This window comes from Chlamydotis macqueenii, chromosome 1 (genome assembly GCF_036417535.1).
Source record: "Chlamydotis macqueenii isolate bChlMac1 chromosome 1, bChlMac1.mat, whole genome shotgun sequence".
Classification (NCBI taxonomy): domain Eukaryota; kingdom Metazoa; phylum Chordata; class Aves; order Otidiformes; family Otididae; genus Chlamydotis; species Chlamydotis macqueenii.
In genome coordinates, this window is record NC_141556.1 from 61,794,208 (window position 1) to 61,811,657 (window position 17,450).

Here is a 17,450-nt window from a genome sequence, read left to right on the forward strand (position 1 = left end):
AGGTGCTGACCAAAGTCTTGTGGTGAAAGGAGAAGCAGTGTCCCTGATGATATGGTAAGGCTACTGATATACATGATATGTTTTAAGGGAGTCGTATATGATACCTAACTGTATTACTACTACTGCCAACACGAGCAACAACTGTAGAGTTAGGGTTGCCTCAGGTGGGAACACTGAGTGCTAGGTACTGCAAACACCTGTCTATTTTCCTGTAATGTTTCCTTATTCAAAGGTATTTCTCATCTACCAAGATGAAAGAAAACACTTCCTTCCCCCAAGTGTTTGCATGATAAATGAAATGTGCATATTCCTTTCTGTTGCTAGATGAGAAGTGTTAAACTTCATATGTTTTGAGCTTACTAAGCTTACTTAGAGAGCACCTGACATGACACTCTCCTAAGCAGCCAGAGAATTATAGTCTAGGTTACTCTAGAATAGACTGGGTGCAAAACTGACTGCATAGCCGTTCAGCCAGGTGAACAGCTACAATTTGCAGTGGTGGAGATGATGGCTTAAGAAATGTGGCATCCCCTGCAGGCGCAGGGCAGAGCCTATTTTACTCTGCCCTGATGGCTGGAGTGTTTTGTCAACTTGGGTGGCAGACTGCAGGAAGGATATAGTACCCATTTTGGAGCAGAAGAGATGATAACAGTCTTGGCAAATAAGGGAAGACTCTTCAAGAATATGAAAGACTGCTGCAAAGAAGGGAGTAATTTTATTCTTCCTGTCCATGGCTGATAGGGAAGACATAGTACTTTTAAACTGCAGCCTCAGAATTTAGTTTGGACTTTTTTTTTTTTTTTTTAACAGCAAGGATATATACTTTGTGTTCATCATTTCTGAGAATAGCTTTGATAGAAATCTGTCAGGACTAGGACAGCTAAAGCTGATATTGTCTTGGAGCAGGGGATGGACTAAATGACATCTAACCTCCTGTGATCTTGTATGAAAGCATTTAGAAGTGTTTCTCTTGATACTGTCATCACATTTCCCACCAGTAACAGAGTAGGCATCCTGCCTCTCCTCAGGCAAAGCCTCATAAACCCAAGGTTTAATGTTTTGGAGAACTAGGGCTTTTTTTTTTTAAGACTTGGGGTCTAAATAAAATTATTTTCTTAACTGACTGTCTTGGGTTAGGTTCTAAATCCATATTTCAGCATCTGACTAGAGACATATTTCACAACTACTGAGTATTTACTACTTAGTAGATTAGTTCATATAAAGAAGACGTGAAAGTTTCGTTCTGACATATGAAAGACATTTCTGGGTGGGCTGGCAGGGGAGTGGTGAGATGATTTTTTTTCAGATTTTTAATACTAATTTGATGCATCACTGTAGCTGAAAGAGACAACAGCAAAATCATTGCCTCAGTGCATTCTTGCAGTGATTTTCTTTGTTCTTATTGCCAGAAGTTAACTGTTAATGTGCTCAAGCACAGAAGGAACAACACAAGCCAGCTTTAGGTCAGTCTCATCTCCCAAAATTGAAAGGACAGTCAGCTGGCTCCACAGGCTTCCAAAATATTTCCTTGATCTCAGACATATTACCTCCTGAATTTTAGATTTGTGTTTTTGTGCACTGCAGGGCTTTTGTCTGCTGGTCCAGGGCAGTTAACCTGAAGGTTATTTGTGCATTTTTAGTGTACATGTGCTGTAGAGTCTGCAGATTTTGTACATAATGACTAGAACCAAGGTTTGCTCTGGCTATCCTGATTGCTTGTAAAGGAAAGAATAACATAGAACTGCTTTTCACTCTGGTTAAAGAACTATAGCAAATTTCTGGCCATAGCAAGTGATTGTGGGAGAAACATAGCTTTCCTTTTATAAATGCAGGTTTTAAAAAGGATCAGCCTTTAGAAAAATGTTAAGGAATGACTTCCTAGCAGAATTAAATGTGAATATGCAATCCAAATACAAATTGAAAGCTCAAAAAAGAAACTAGCCCCCAACTTTTGATTACTAGGACTGTTTGTTTAATGTCAGATGCTTTTAGCCTTCCTCATAAATCTTGGGAGCATAACACATGATTTCTAGTGTATGGGATGGATAAAATTGTGGTTTCAGGACTGCATACCAGCTGGGCTCAGGAGGAAGAGCTGAGATGGGAGGAGAGGAGCAAATACACCTTACAAGGCTGTTCTCATCATTCAGCCGAAGGTCTGATACGTGGTGACTTTGGGCCTGCCAGCAGAAGTTTTTGGAAGGACTGCTGGGTCCCATGTCTTCAGCTAATCAAGTAAGATTTGAGGTGAAGTGCAAATCTGTTCTACAAGCAGGAAGGAGAGAACAGGGTAACAAGTAGACCACTGACGATGTGGTCTGGTGAGTCTGGAGAGATCCCAACTGTCCAGGTTACGAAAGAAAGGCTTGAGTAGAATTCCCCTAAGGAGCTTCTCATGGTGTGCTTGGAGTGAGGGGCTGTGAAGCATTTGTACAGTGTCTTGTGGCAGAGAGGGTGCTGCTCCAGAGCATGGGGCAGTTGGTGGGTCAGCAGAGGGAGAGCCCCCACATATGTTGCAGCAGCCCTGGCACTCCACCAGAAACACCAGTCCAGCAAGGGGAGAAAAAAGCAAGAAGCTGCACATCTGTAGAGATATATCCAACAGTTGCAGGACTGCAGTGTGGTTATGTGGGTATTCCTAGAGGAGTCCTGCAAGAAAACAGGATAGCAGAAATCAGTAGTTGCTCTGTCTTGTTCCATTGATTTCTCTAGATTAATGTGTCATTTTTTTTCTTCCCATGCTTTAGTTATCTAGAAGTCAGGCAACTGATCTAAACTAATCTTTTTTGTCCAAACTCTTTTTATAGACAGGAGAGAAAGATAAGCACCTTCTCAGGCAATTCCTGCTCTCTGCTTTAGGTATCTACCTTAGAAGCAGGTGTACCTGTCTCTGCTCCGTGACCTTACATGGGTGCCTTGTCCTTCATCATTGGATGAGTCCTGAAATGACAGAAAAGTAGCAATAACTCTTGCAAGGGAAAGCAAGATTGGAGTATCTGGTTAGGGCTGGATTAAAGCTATTGCAGATTGTGGTATGGAAAAAGAAGAAGAAGAGGGAGAGGAGTGAAGAGTCTTAATCTAAGTCACAGGTAAGATGGGTGTTCCTTTAATAAAGGAGAAGCCTGGCATCCTCTGTAATACATGCCAAAAAGTGAACAATTTGCTGTACTGCAAATGGCCTCTCTTGCTGGAGCAATGATTGTTTTCAGTGCAAGGGTGAGTGCTGGAGAAGCTAATTGCTGCAGCCAAGAAAAGAAAGGGAAGAGTGCATTTTCATTGGGACTTTGTTCTGAGGCAGTGTGTGCCACAGGAGTAAGGAACCAACCTGTCCTCTGGAAGGGATGTAGCAAGATCAAACTGATGATAAAGAGAACTGGCTGATAATGCCAGTTCTGGTTACTGAGGATTGCAGCCTGTGTCCTTCTGCTCAGCATTTGAGATTATCTTTGCACATTTAACTTCTTGTGATGTACTTATGTGCGCGCATCTTCCGCATCTGTCACTAAGCAGGTTTTTCTGTTTCTGAGAGACCACTTAACATTGTGTAGGATGTAGTAGTATAGTAGTATGATGAAAACCTCATGCATTATGTCTTTCCTCCATTGCAAGTTGTAACAACTGTATGTAAGTTATTAAATTGAGAAATTAAGCAAACACAGCAGTTACACATCTTGTAGAAATCTTGAAAATAACATTAAGAGGTTATTTTATATGAAGAGCATGAAATACTGTCAGTATGATCAAACTGATAGCAACCTGATGCAATTTATTAAGAGTCATTCAGAGCAGATATGCAAGCATCCTGTATCCAGCTTCAGTGATTCATGTGGTCCTGAGCTATATTACCACGTGTTGATGGTAACAACAAGGAATGGCTAGGAGGAGTTTTTTGAGATCCTGATTACGGAATTTTTAAGTGCTTTTAAGGATGGGTTGAGTTGTATTCTTTTCCGGGAGTGTATTTGAATGGGATTTAATCCTATGCTCAAGCATTTTTTCTGAAAGTGGTTGTCTTCTGGAATCAACTTTCATTTCCATTTGTGGTCTAGTGACAAGCCCCACCTGGATTTGAAATGAGGTCATTGGGCCTTAAAGGTGGGGTAAAGGTATCTAAGTAGCTTCCATGGAGACTTACTGTGTTGCCTATAGCTACTTTCATCTTAAAGAAGGAAGTGTGGCATGTTTGTATTCACAAATCCCATTGTGCAATGTTCTGTCTCAATTGGGGCTGTCTGTGTCTCCACATTAATTCCGAGGGCAGCTGCAATTTTTCTCCATTTCATGCAAATTAGCTTCAATCTTAAAGCTCCTGGCAGGTCGCCAGCATAGCCCTCTTTGGCAAAATTTGGATTCATCTGGGCAAAGGTATTAGCCCTTTTGCTTCAAAGGCCTCTCTCTATTTAGGCAAGTATTTCAGTATTTTAAATACAAATACTTAAGAAAATCTGTATCTTTTAGACAGATGCATTCTTTAGCTACTAGAATGATCCTAAAGATAGAGAAATAAACCACAAAAAATTAAAATAAAGGTATACAGTCTTGCTGCTTATCTTGAACACTACTATAAATGCCACTGCACCAGTGCCATTGAAATGCATGTCAGGAATTTGTCTTGGCTGCCTCAATGCGGCCTTTTAAGATCATTCAACTACATAATGGCTTTTAAAGATATTCTTTTTGAAATTGAAGGATGTTTTTTTTTTTTTCACAGCCTAGCGGAAGAAGATATTCCACAGATTTGCAGAGCATGTTTTAAAAATATCTTAATTCCATCTCTCTGATTTTTGGAAAATGGCTGAACTTTTTAGATTGCACATTTTTTTTTGTGTGTGTTTCCTACAATTATTCTGAGAATATTTTTAACTTTTAGGTCATTATAAATACTCTAGCTGGTTTATTTGGTCTTCTTGTGGGTCTATGCTATTCTTTTTAAAAGTCAGATTTAATATTTTTCTCCTGTAAAGATAATAAAGGTACTTAATTCTTCCTCCTTCTATTCTTTTCACAAGGATCACATTCATAGATTTCCCAGGCACCCTTATTTAAATTTTAGTTCTACCTGAACAGTGACAATAAAATAGCATGAAAGGTTCTGTGTTCATGGTGTCACACTAGTTTTAAATTTAATTAGTTAGCAAGAACGGAGCTGCAGTTCCACTTGTGCAAATGTGTTATTTTTACCTGACACTCTCATGTCTACAAACCCTCTACAGCACAGTGGAGTGCTACAGGTAGTACCAAACCCACCATCTCAAGACACTGCTCGTCATTGAAATCACTGACTTTTCTCTTTCCTGTTACAGTTGACATGCAAGATTATAAGATCCCAGGCTCTTCTGTGGTCTTCTCTGGCCCTCTGTAATTTCACACAGTGCTGGTCAGCCATGGAGAGCACTCTTTGCAAAGGGGGTGCAAAGAACCTGGTCTGCCTTGTGGTTTTCCAGGGTGATAAAAAAAAATTATATCGATATCCATTCTTCAGAAATGGATTGGAAATTTGAGAGTAATACAGGAAAACATGGTTAAAACAATTAGCTTTTGTAGCTGCTCTACAGCTACATCCTGACTGGATGCTTTACGTAGTCAGATTTTTAGAAACATTTCTGTGACAGTGGGCAGATAGTGTAGTCCAGTGTTCTACTTGTGCTGGAAAACTGGCTGTGTCACAAAGTGAAGAGATAAACTGTGCCTACTTGTTAGGGACACTAAAATATCCATTATGACAAGTCATGGCCAGCAGATGTGACATCCACAAGACGATGGATATCTCTCTTTGAACAATTTAAAAAAGGTGAAAAACTTTCCTTGTGTTATTTAAAATCCTGTAACTCTGGGAAGTATAGTCTTACCTGAGCAAGGGAAGAATTTAATTGGAAATACTATCTCAACTACAATCAAAGCTGGTGGACCATAATCTTCCTGAAGATTCACCTTCTTTTAGTCATAATCTGTATTTTAAAATGGATATTTGTTTACCAGGCAAATAATTTTACAGGGAATTAGATAGTGACTTGGATACAAATGGTATCAATTTGAGCATAAAGAATCAGAATTTCATTTAAATAAAATACAAAACTTCTCAGACCTTGGAATACTTAAAGGTAACTTGTTCTATTTTCTCAGTGTATTTTTTTTTGTATGTAAAAATGCTACTAATGTAAAGAATGGAATAACTGCCTAATACTTTGGCCAAATATGTTGTTACTAGACATACCTATTGGCACAGGCAACCTTTATTTCAAATGCTGGTAATTTCCATAACACAACTCGTGGCCCAGCTAATTACTGGTTGGGCTCTGGAGTTACAAGTTGTTTTGTGTTTTTAAAGTTTTTTTTTTTTTTTTTTAACACAGAATATTTATATGATCAGGCACAGGTGAGAATGTGGTGGAAGCAGTTTGAAGGCAGTAGCACAGATAAGCAGAGAGGACAAGAATGTCTTAAACCAGCTTTGCCTGCAAGTTTGTGAATCACAAAACTGTATTTTGGAGTTGCCAACCTTGATCTCAAGCTTGGCCTGGCAACTAGACCAGAGCTTCATACCTGAGTCCTGGCACTCCACCTTTTGCTGAGTAAGGATAATTCTGCTCTGTGTTCTTTGTATGTCATTGCTACCTGTTAATCAAAATTAAAATACTATCCCCAGAATGTCCAAACCACTCGGAAAGGTCCACTGAAAGAAGCTGGTCATATCTAAAATGTGTGAGTGTTTGCTCTAGTGAGGTGCTACCAAGGAACTTATGGGATCAGTTAGATTACCTTTATAATTCTCTGGTGCTGCCTTCCTGCAAACTTTAAACTCGTGCAGGTAGTGAAGAAAAGAGAATTAAAAGAATAATAGAAAGGGAAAGGGTGCAGATGAAATCCACTTTTCTGTAGGCAGTACCAGTATTTCAAATAAACAGGATGAACTCCTGCTTGTGCTAACAACTGCTATCAACAAGATTTAGTGGAGCATTCAGCTGTCAGATGATTTCTCTGTTTGATACTCTCACACAAATTATATGGAACAATCAGTGCCTGGGACGACACCAAAAGGAGCTAAATCTGCAACCACTTTCTGTTCATAAAAATGTAAGAGAACATCAAACCATCATCACTGCCCATGCATGTTAGCTGTGTTCAAAATTTGGGATATTCTTGAGAAAAAACTACCTGACTTACCTGAGGTTTGGCAGTGACAACGGCAGGATCTGTATGGGGATTGGGCTGCACACCTGGGTTTGCTCTTTCACCACTGAATCTACATGAAGGAAACTGAGGTGTCTGGGCTGCCTGTACTGTCACCTGTCTTCTGAAGAGTAGCTTTTGCCTAATTTGTTATAATTCTGATGCATATTAAAATGTGCATGTCTGTACTGCACACAACGTATATGCCAGAGTTGTAGGTGTTCCCAACAGCAGTAGCTGATGTCTTACAGGTCTGTTTGTAAATAGTCACTTTTATTTTTAAATGGCTTTGGGGTGCATTTGAGACTTTATTAATGACAGGCAATAACCCGAACCATCCGCTTTCCTGAATGTGATCATCAGTTCATGATATCTGCACAGTATGGGAATATTTCATCCTATACAGGAATGTAGGTAAGATCTCTTTTTAATTAGAGGGCTAGAAAAAAAAAATCACTTCAGGGAGCGAAATGTGCTTAGAGGTCTTAGCTGAGCTTTTAAGTCCATTTGATGGAACCATCAGACATATTTACCAGCCTCAGTCCTTGGAGGTGAGTGTTTGCTCAGAGGTCTGGGACTGACTCTTCAAGGGGCTTGCACACTGCAGGTATTCAGTATAAATTCATATGCATCGAGGACTCAGACAAAGAGAAGTGTGGAGGAACCTGCGTCCTGGCTATTTACACAATACACCTCAATTGCCCGGGAACAGAAGACGTCTGTTTGAGAGCTCTATATTGCCAATCCTTTATGTGGCTCAAATTAATCATTTTAAGAAAGGGAGCGGCAAGATGAGAGGAGCAGGATGGTTTATTGCAAAATTGCTTTAGTGTTTGAGAAAAGGAGAAATTTGGTTGAATTGTACTTTTCAGCCATGGCTTGCCGCCATCCATCACTTGGTGCCTTAAGAGTCATCGGGATTCTTGCAGTGAGCACAGCTTGCTGCCCGAAAATCTCAACTTTTGTTAATGTATAGGCATTCATCATCTGCTGTTCATTACCACACATATTGCTAATGCCTAGCAATGGAGCGAACATTTTTCTAGAGTGGGGTCGAAAAACTAATTATTCACCATATGGTGGCCGGCTCAGCAACAATTGCTGAAGCCATGGAAGCAAAAGGAAGTTGGCTGGTTGATTTCTTTGGGCAGTTTGCACAGTGATGACTCTCTTGACACATGCCATTCATGTGGCCACTGCATAACAGATGGGCTAAGGCTGGGAACTGTGGAAAAATCATGGCAGAGATCTGGTGGCAGCCTCTGTCTTTTTATCCTTCAGAATGACTTTGGGTCACGTGGGCTGTGAAAATAACAAGTAGGGGATTGTGCTCTGAGGATTTCCCTGCTTCTTTCATAAAGCCAGAGCGTAATTTTGACTGCCTTTTCGTATTTTGTTTATTAAAGGGATCAGGGTTTTAGATGAAAGAGATTACTTGGTTTGTGGTAGGGGGCTGTGCTGTGCCCATGACACTTGGCTCATTGTTAGCAGGAAAAATGCTGGCAGTTTGATAAGGGATAAGCAAATGGAGGGGTTTTAAATTAAAATTTAAATTACTCCTTATTTGTTCTTTTCTCATTTGTAAATCTCACAGAGGCAAGTTAAGATAAGAGCTGTTTTAGATTCAGAATACTCAAACCTGAAATGAGTTAGTGGTTTTTTTTTCCAGAGGAGCTTAGTAAGGGAGGGTAAGATTAATTTGAGCATGCTGTCTTTGCAACTTGTGTGCTTTTTTGATTTCATATTGTCCCAACAGTGCCTGAATGGGAAAGGCACTGAAAGTTTCCAAGCAGAGGCTTGCTGAGTTTTAGTGCCATTCAAAATTAAATTGGGTGGATTTGAACTATCTGCACATTAATTTTTAATTGATTATAGCAAATGTTGGCAGTTGAGAATTTTCTTATGTTCCCTTTCACAAAAGTTGGGAGAAAAAGTTGATGAGCAGCAAAGGTATTGCCAGATCCCTTCTGAAGCTGTGCTGCCTGCCCAGATGGTTACTGGTCAAACTGGTCATAGCAGATGTAGGATGGGAAAGGAAAGGTGAAGTGAAAGCAGGACTGCGCCTGAAGTTGCTCTGCATGAGGGAAGGTTTGCAGGTGAGTTAGTCATAATCATCTAGGGGCTTGGGGTTGTTCAGCCTGGAGAAGAAAAGGCTCTGGGGAGACCTCATAGCGGTCTTCCAGTGTGTAAAGGGGGTTTATAAGAAAGATGGGGAGAAACTCTTTAGCATGGCCCGTTGTGATAGGATGAAGGGTAATGGTTTTAAACTAGAGGGAGGTAGATTCAGATTGGAAATAAGGAAAAAGGTTTTTACAATGAGGATGGTGGAACACTGTAACAGGCTGTCCAGAGAGGTGGTAGACACCCCATCCCTGGGGTTGTTCACGGCCAGGTTGGACGGGGCTCTGAGCAACCTGATCTGGTTGGAGATGTCCCTGCTCCTTGCAGGGGGGTTGGACTAAATGACCTTTGAAGGTCCCTTCCAACCCTAACCATTCTCTGATTTGGGATTTGTGTGTACCTTCTCAGGAACAAAAGATGAAGTTTCTTACGTGAAATGTGGTATGTGAAGTCTTGATTCAAGATTCTCATTCTGTAAACATTTCCTCCTGTTGTATTTTATCTAAACATACACAGAATCTCCCCCCCCACCCCCACAAAAAAAAAAAGTAGAAAGAAATTAAAATCTCTTACATAGCAAACTTGAAGCAATATTTTACAATTCACTATTTTGAAGACTTCTCTCTATAAGCAAACGGGCTTGTCGTTGTGGCGTTACACTGTTGGCTGTTCACAAGCAGCACTGTAATTTCCATAGCTCAGTGCTGCAGATGGCGTGGTGACAATGAGCAGGCCGTCGAGTGAACACCGTGTGGCTTTCAGGGTCCTCACATTAGCCCTCATGCAAACCTCATTTTCCATTCTTCCATGTCAAAACCTGGCCTGTGGGTTTCGGAAGTGGGATCTGCTGCTCTTGCGGTGGTGCTCAAGAAGGAGCCTCTTCGCAGGCTAATGTTTGCTGTGTTGGTACAAATACACAGGAGAGATTGAGCAAAAAGGAAACAATGTGTTTTTATCCAGCATTCTCCTGTCGCTGTTTATGATGCCAGGCATAAATAGCACCAGTTTTCATTAGGGCGTGATGATTTCCCATGGGTGATGAGGGGAACACATTTTACCAGCTCTATCTCCTTTATGAGAAGGAAGTTCACTAGCCCATAACACTGCTGGCACTGAGTATTTCTTCTGGAGGAGGAGTAAACCAGTGTGTTTTACTTGATGAACTTCCTCATCAGCTCTTTTTCTCGTGCATTGATCTGAGCAAGTGCAATGTGAGGATATGCTGCCTTCCCCTTAGCCCTGCCCTACATCACCAGCATTTCTGGCCTCTTGTGATCTCCTCAGTCCAGGATGGCTCTTTTGCTCAGACAGTGCTTACCCCACCTTCCCTCAGTGGTTTCTCTATCTATGTTAAAGAGAGGGAGACTCCTGTTTTCAGAAAGAAGTGGGCCCAGCAGAAGATTAAGACAATTATCCGCAAGCAGTTGCTGGAGAAAATTTCCGTGTCTCAGTGCACTGCTAGGGTTAGGCTGCTAGAGGGCTGGATTTAGAGATTACTTCTTCTCTTCAGCTTTTGGAGATAATTCCAAACCCTCAGTGCTCTATCAAAGGTTCCTCCACATGTGCTTCACCTGCTCACCACAGCTTCCAGAGCTCCCTGCTCACCTGGCTGGAAAAAGTGCCTAGGATTTTGCATAGAGATTTGCAAGGAATTCTTATGGTTGCAATTTATAAATTTGAATGCCTGCCAAATTTGGTGGCTGATAGTCTCTTTTCCCATGAGGGAAATCCAGAAGAGGAGAAATATTTATTAGGAAAATTCAAGACAGTTCCTAAGGCCTTAGGGTGAGGTGTAAAAGCATTTTACAGATTTGAAGAGAGGACAAGATGGCATGAAACTATGTCTGTATACACATTTACACATAAGCATACAATATACATACATACATATTTTCCAGACACGCACATATGTGTACCCAAACATATATTTAACAGCAAGATAATTTATTTTAAAAGTAAAAGATGCATATTAATAATACTTGGTCACAAAGAATGAAGCCAAAGAATCTGAACATAAGAGCGGTCAGAAATGCCAGATGTTGCCCTAAGACAGTGATGGAAAAACATTGCAAACCAATTTCCTCATGAAGTGCTTCTAATCCAGAAGATGATTTTGTAGTGATTTCACCATATACAACTACTCATCTCGTTGACCCTTATCTGAGTATTTTACTAAAAGTATGTGCATTTTTTTTTTACAGTGCAATTATGGAAGTGTAATCTGTGCTCCTACTCTGCTTATGAAATATGTTAAACATACATGAAATACATTACAGGGTGATCTTTAGGCTTTTAAAACCAGTTTGTTATGAAGGAGGTGAACAGCCCAAATATCTGTGTCGGGGTCAATATCTCAGCTTATGTTCCAGTTGCGGAAGGCATAAATTAATTTGTATCTGTGTTAATAACTAATGAGACTTCAAATGAAACAATTTTTCTATTGTAATCGACTGGAATACCACACATCATGGGAAACATAGGATTTAACCTGTTGACTGTTTTGCTTTAAGTGCTCTGGAACACTGAAACTTGGCAGAAATGTTTCTCAAATCTGAATTTACTGTTACTTGCTCAGGTTCCTACATGAACTGGAGATGGGGATGGGTTGTACAACAATTCCTTGGGTGAAAATTAATCTGTTGCTGTGCTTTGGTACTTCTGCTGCTCACTGAACAGTTTTGCTTTCAAAGTTTGTGTCACAAGAACCTTATTAAAGTTTTCAGGCTCTCAAGACAGATGATGGAGGAGCATAATGTTTTGTTTTATGAATGAAGATGTGTTGTAGGAAAAAGTTTTGGTTTTGTTTTTGTTGTTTTAACTGAACTAAATACCAGATATTCAGACATTGAAGTGTAGAGTATACGTTTAGCTTTTGTTTAACCCCCTCTGATGCAACCAGCGAAAAAAGAGCTTTGAAGCCCAGATACAGCGGACAGCTTTCTTTTTGTGCCAAGGCCCAAGATCAGCCATGACCTTCGTCTAGGGAACTGGTGGATGCTTGTCTGGCGAAAAATTTCTATAAATTCTGGGTACAGAGCAATGCTCTGTACATTTCTGGCTAAGACCTGGAGCCCAGAGTGTGCTACTTTATCCAGTCCTCTTAAATCATAGCACAGACCTCTGCTGAGCTGATGAACTCAACCATTTGGATAGGATATGCTGTTTATTCTGTTGCTAGGCTAAAATGCTTCTTACTTTAAGAACAGCTGAATTGTGTTGCTCTCATCCTTGTTTAATACACATCTTATGTAGATTATATGAACCAAATTGGTTTAAATGGGAGATTAAGTGACGGATGTGTGGTGATTATGTGTGCCTCCAAGTGTTGGGTTGGGTATTTAAAACTTTACTGTGTATATTTTTTCTAAGTCCATTCACATAGAGAGTAATAAAAAATCCCCAATCAGGGCAGAGGGATTTTTCCAGGAAGAACATCTTAAATACTTCTTGAATTAGCTTCATTTCAGCTTTGTCAGCCTTATTTGCTGAATCATCACAAATGTTTACTGGATATTTTTGCTTTGCTACCATCTCCACCATGCTGAAGCAGGTCATTAACTCAATATAGTTTTGGAAATACTCCAATGTCATTCTCCTGTCACACATCAGGTATTTCAGGGCCATAAACAATTAAAAAATTTAAGGAAAGAAATAAAAGATGGATTTTTTTTTTCCTGTATTTCCCTGTGTTTTATTTACATTGTATGTTTTCGTCCTCAAGCAGTTGAGTTCAGGCAAATGGTTTAAATGGGAGATTAAGTGAGAACTTTACAAGCCCTTTTTAGAATCATAGAATCACAGAATAGTTTGGGTTGGAAGGGACCTTCAAAGGTCATCTAGTCCAACCCCCCTGCAAGGAGCAGGGACATCTCCAACCAGATCGGGTTGCTCAGAGCCCCACCCAGCCTGGCCTTGAATGTTTCCAGGGGTGGGGCATCCACCACCTCTCTCAGCTGAAACTTTAGTGTCCATTTCCCAGGAAGCAATTGAACCTGAGTTTGATTTTAGTTAGATGAGGGTGGAGAGCAAACCTCCGTGCTATTAGTTATAATTCTTCTCAGAAGAAAATTTATCACAAAACTACCTTTAACCATTGAATTTGATGGTCAGAGGATCACACCTCAGAGTGTCTGAAAGCCCCTGATGAAGCCAAGATCCGCTGTAGTTGTGCTGCTCCTAACTAATCTCTCTCACAGGCTTGTGAAGGTCTCCAGAGTTGGGGTCTCTGCAACCCCCTCAGGCAACGTCGCACGTACCCTTCTTGCATGGGACTAGGTTTCAAGGGTTTGCCACTGCTCTCGAAAGAAATTTAACTTGGAGCCTTGGAAGACTTTTGGCTTGCGTCTGGTGGTTTAAAGCAGATTGCTTCAGATTAGCTCAAGTGGCTTGGCACATAGGGATGATGTTTTTGACACAAATAAGTTAATCCCATTACTGTGCTGTCAATACTTCTGTGCCCTCAGAAACCTGTGCTCATCCTAATGTCACAAAACGCTTCGCTTGTTACTTGATCTGGCCACCTTTAAACATATTCCATTTGATGTCTGTATCAGTGTCAGCTTTTTGTACCGCCTGTCAAGTGTACCTCAAAAGATCAATGGTTAACAGGTCTTGTAGTTTGCTTCTATTTGCCAGAGAGTGTGTAGTGTTATTCCATTTACGATAATGTTCTCTGCATTTCACAAAGACTGTATGATGAATTATCTGTGGATATGAGACTAACTTACACTGTATGACTCTTCTTGGCGATGTGCTTCAATGTTACTGGAAGTTGGCAAAAACACAAGCAAAGTGACTGCTAAGAAGACGGCTTTATGATAAGAATAAGGGATGTCAGAAAACGTGTCAAAAGCTTGTATACACTGCAGGAGTCTAAGTCTATACATATCCACACAATTATATAGAATAAATGTTTGTACTAGGTTGATTTTATTTATTGCATTGGTAAACTTGCCAAACGTATGATGTGGTGGACACTGGAATTGACAAAAATTACAAAAGTGATAGCAATGACAAAAACAGGGATGTATGAAGGGGTGATAGTTTCCCAGTGGCTTAAGTGATAATGGTACCCTTATGGCACAGCAGAATGAGAATACAAGTATTGGTGGCCTGCAGATTTTGCATATAAAAAGACTCAGTTTTTGGCCCATCACAGTTTAGCCAAGAAGTGTATTTTTTTTCTCCATGTAGCTTTGGTGTCATGCAAATTTATAACAGTCCTGTAAACATACATGTTTGGACACAAGCAAGCATACAGACCCTATTATACTCAATAAACTCTGAGCTTATTGATATAGCTGTGTGATATGGCTGTAGCTGCAAGACAGGAATCTTATTTTCTCTGGTTGCTTAGTGCAGATGACAGTTTTCCATAACCCAGAAGTTGTTTCTGGCACCTACCATCTGCTAAGGAAATCCTCATGAACGGTATTGTGGAAAAAAAAAAGAAAGCTGAAGTTTAAAGACAAATAATAGTTTTGGAGGGAGGAAATATTTTTTTTTTGCCATCCTGAGAACTTTACTAAGCCTCTGTTTTTGATTAGCTTTTTTTTTTTTTAAAAAAAAAAAAGATAGGATTTGTTGTGAGGGAAGAAAATGATATCTCTGAAAAAATTGTAAAAAGGAGATATGTGTGTTGACAGCTGGGATGTGTTGATGTGGTGGCTCTTTTCTGTAGCTATCTAATTTTTGTTCTGAGAACGTTACACAACTCAGGCACTCACTAATTCAGCAAATAAAGATCCACTGCCAAAGCAAATTCCAGCTGTGAACATGCTTTCTGTTCCGTGGCTCAAATAAGAAAGTACCTTATGCCTAAGTGTAATTTCCATGCACCTTTGTGTAGTTGGATGCTCTGTCGGTCTTTGAACAACTGCAGTTTTGCAGTCAATGCAGAAGCTGACCTCACCATTCTAATAATAACGAGAATATTTGTTGCGTGGGATGTTTCGGTTTGCATTTGTGTGTTCGTAGTATTACCTGAGTGAAGCCAAATCCTCCTGTACGGCTGTGCGGGTGTCCACTCGAAATACAGGTGGGAGGTGTGTGCAGCCTTGGGAGAGGTGGCAGGGATGGCCTGCTTGCTGGCAGGTTGTCCTCACCTTATGTCCCCTGGGTACGAGGATGCATCTCCAGAGCAGGGACCTCTCAGGGGTCGCCTGCTTGTAAGATGACATCGGTCTTCAGTGCTGAGGCTCTTGGAGGTTAATGGGAGGTCCGCAGCAGGGGTCCCTTCCCACTCCATGACACATACCATGTGGCAGCAGGGTTGCTTCCCACACACCAGCCCTTCTCCTGGGCCCCTCCAGCAGGACAGTGCTGCTGCCTGCTGACCTCCGCCCACAGTTTCGGAGCGTGGGATGAGCTATTGCCGATGGTGAATAGAAAGGTTAGTGACCAAACCTGTCCTTTGCTCCCGGCAGGGATGCAGGGGGATAAGAAGAAAAATAATCAGGAACAACTTATCTTCTGCAAGGTTTTAGGCTTGGGAGAGAGCTTTTGGGAGCAGGGAGCCATAAGAAAAGGCCCTGGGAAGCATTTCTGGGCTCAGGGAGCTCAGCTGTGAGTGCAGGCACTTTGGTGTAATGTGGCAGGCACTTCTGTGCAGCATGGCTGTGCCAAGGCTGGGCCACGCCAGCGCTGCTGGGGGAGCCTCCTGGAGGGATGTAGTGGCTGTGCCCACCTGCGCTGCAGCAGCCCTCTCACCAGGGTGGCTCAGGGTGGGAGCTGGGTTCAGCCATGCTCTCTCATGAAATCCTGGTGAGATCAGGAGCAGGGCCTGCCTGGAGAGCAAGCCGCAGTATCTGCTAACCTTCCCTCCTGCTTTGCTTTGAACTCAGACTTCTGGAGATTCCTGGGTTTGCCTCGGTTATGTCTGCAAAACTTACTTTTAAGTAAGTTTGGATTAACCAGTCTTGATTTAGTTCTTTTTAAACGGTGGTGAAGATTGTATCAGATATATTACTATTTAGTGCTGAGATGTAAAATTAGAATAGAATGGAATATTTAAATGGGAAGGAACCCTACAACGATCACCTAGTCCAACTGCCTGACCACTTCAGGGCTGACCAAAAGCATGTTATTGAGGGCATTGTCCCAATGGTTCTTAAACACTGACAGGCTTCTGGCGTTGGCTACCTCTCTAGGAAGCCTAGAGTGTTTGACCTGACTGAAGTTCCAGTGTTTGACCACCCTCTCATTAAAGAAATGTTTCCTAACGTCCAGTCTAAACCTCTGATGCAGCTTTGAAACATTCTGATGCATCCTATCATTGGGTACCAGGTAGCAGAAGAGATCAACACCTCCATCTCCACTTCACCTCCTCAGGAAGCTGTAGAGAGCTGAGGTTGCCCCTCAGCCTCCTTTTCACCAAACTAGACAAACCCAGAGTCCTCAGCCGCTTCTCAGAGAAGATACCTTCCAGCCCTTTCACCAGCATTGTTACCCTCCTCACATTCAAGGACCTTCACATCCTTCTTAATTTGTGGGGCCCAGAACTGCACACAGTACTCAAGGTGAGGCCACATCAGTGTTAAATACAGCAGGTTAATCACCTCTTTTGACTGGCTGGTTAAAATGAATTTCACTGAGCAGTCAGAGAGGAGAAATACTTCCAGATGCTTAGCTGAAACACACCAGATTAATTAGATTTAAGGTCTAGGTGCAGTTGGTATACATTACCTGTACCTGATGTTACCCTGGAGTCAGCTCTAGGTGTTACAGATACAGAGTGGAGGCTATAGAAATACAGTTGCAGCTTTTTGTGCCACAGTCCAGGGCTGAGGACATAATGGGGCTGCAGAGCCAGAGTGTGCAGCTAAACAGGCACAGAAACGTTCTGCCAAGCTGAAGTCAGAGAACTCCTCGTGTTTTCAGAGTCCCCCTAAGCCATGCTCATCAAAGAGCTAAGGACGGTATTTCTTGAAAATGTCTCAGGAAATTATTTCCCATTTTGTTCTGCTGTGGTTGTTGCAATTCTGTTTTACTTTCCTGTGGAACACGGTGGATTCCTTACCTCCACATTACAAGTATGGGAAAAAAAAAAGCTTACAAATAATCTTGTGCTTTCATTACAAAATTTAGTAACACTTGCTGAAAAAATAAATTGATCTAGCCCAAAATCTTAGAACATGGTTATTGAGAGCATATAGGCTTAT

General features: G+C 41.2%; 1 long non-coding RNA gene across 1 annotated transcript in view; it reads left to right on the top strand.

Annotated features, from left to right (window-relative positions):
• LOC147602125 (uncharacterized) overlaps positions 1 to 16,710 on the top strand; it is an 89,158-nt gene extending 72,448 nt beyond the window's left edge. The window contains exons 2-3 of the long non-coding RNA XR_015259334.1: positions 3 to 54; positions 16,576 to 16,710. This is a non-coding gene — a long non-coding RNA (uncharacterized LOC147602125). The remainder of the gene's footprint in view (positions 1 to 2; positions 55 to 16,575) is intronic.
• The last annotated feature ends 740 nt before the right edge of the window (positions 16,711 to 17,450 follow it).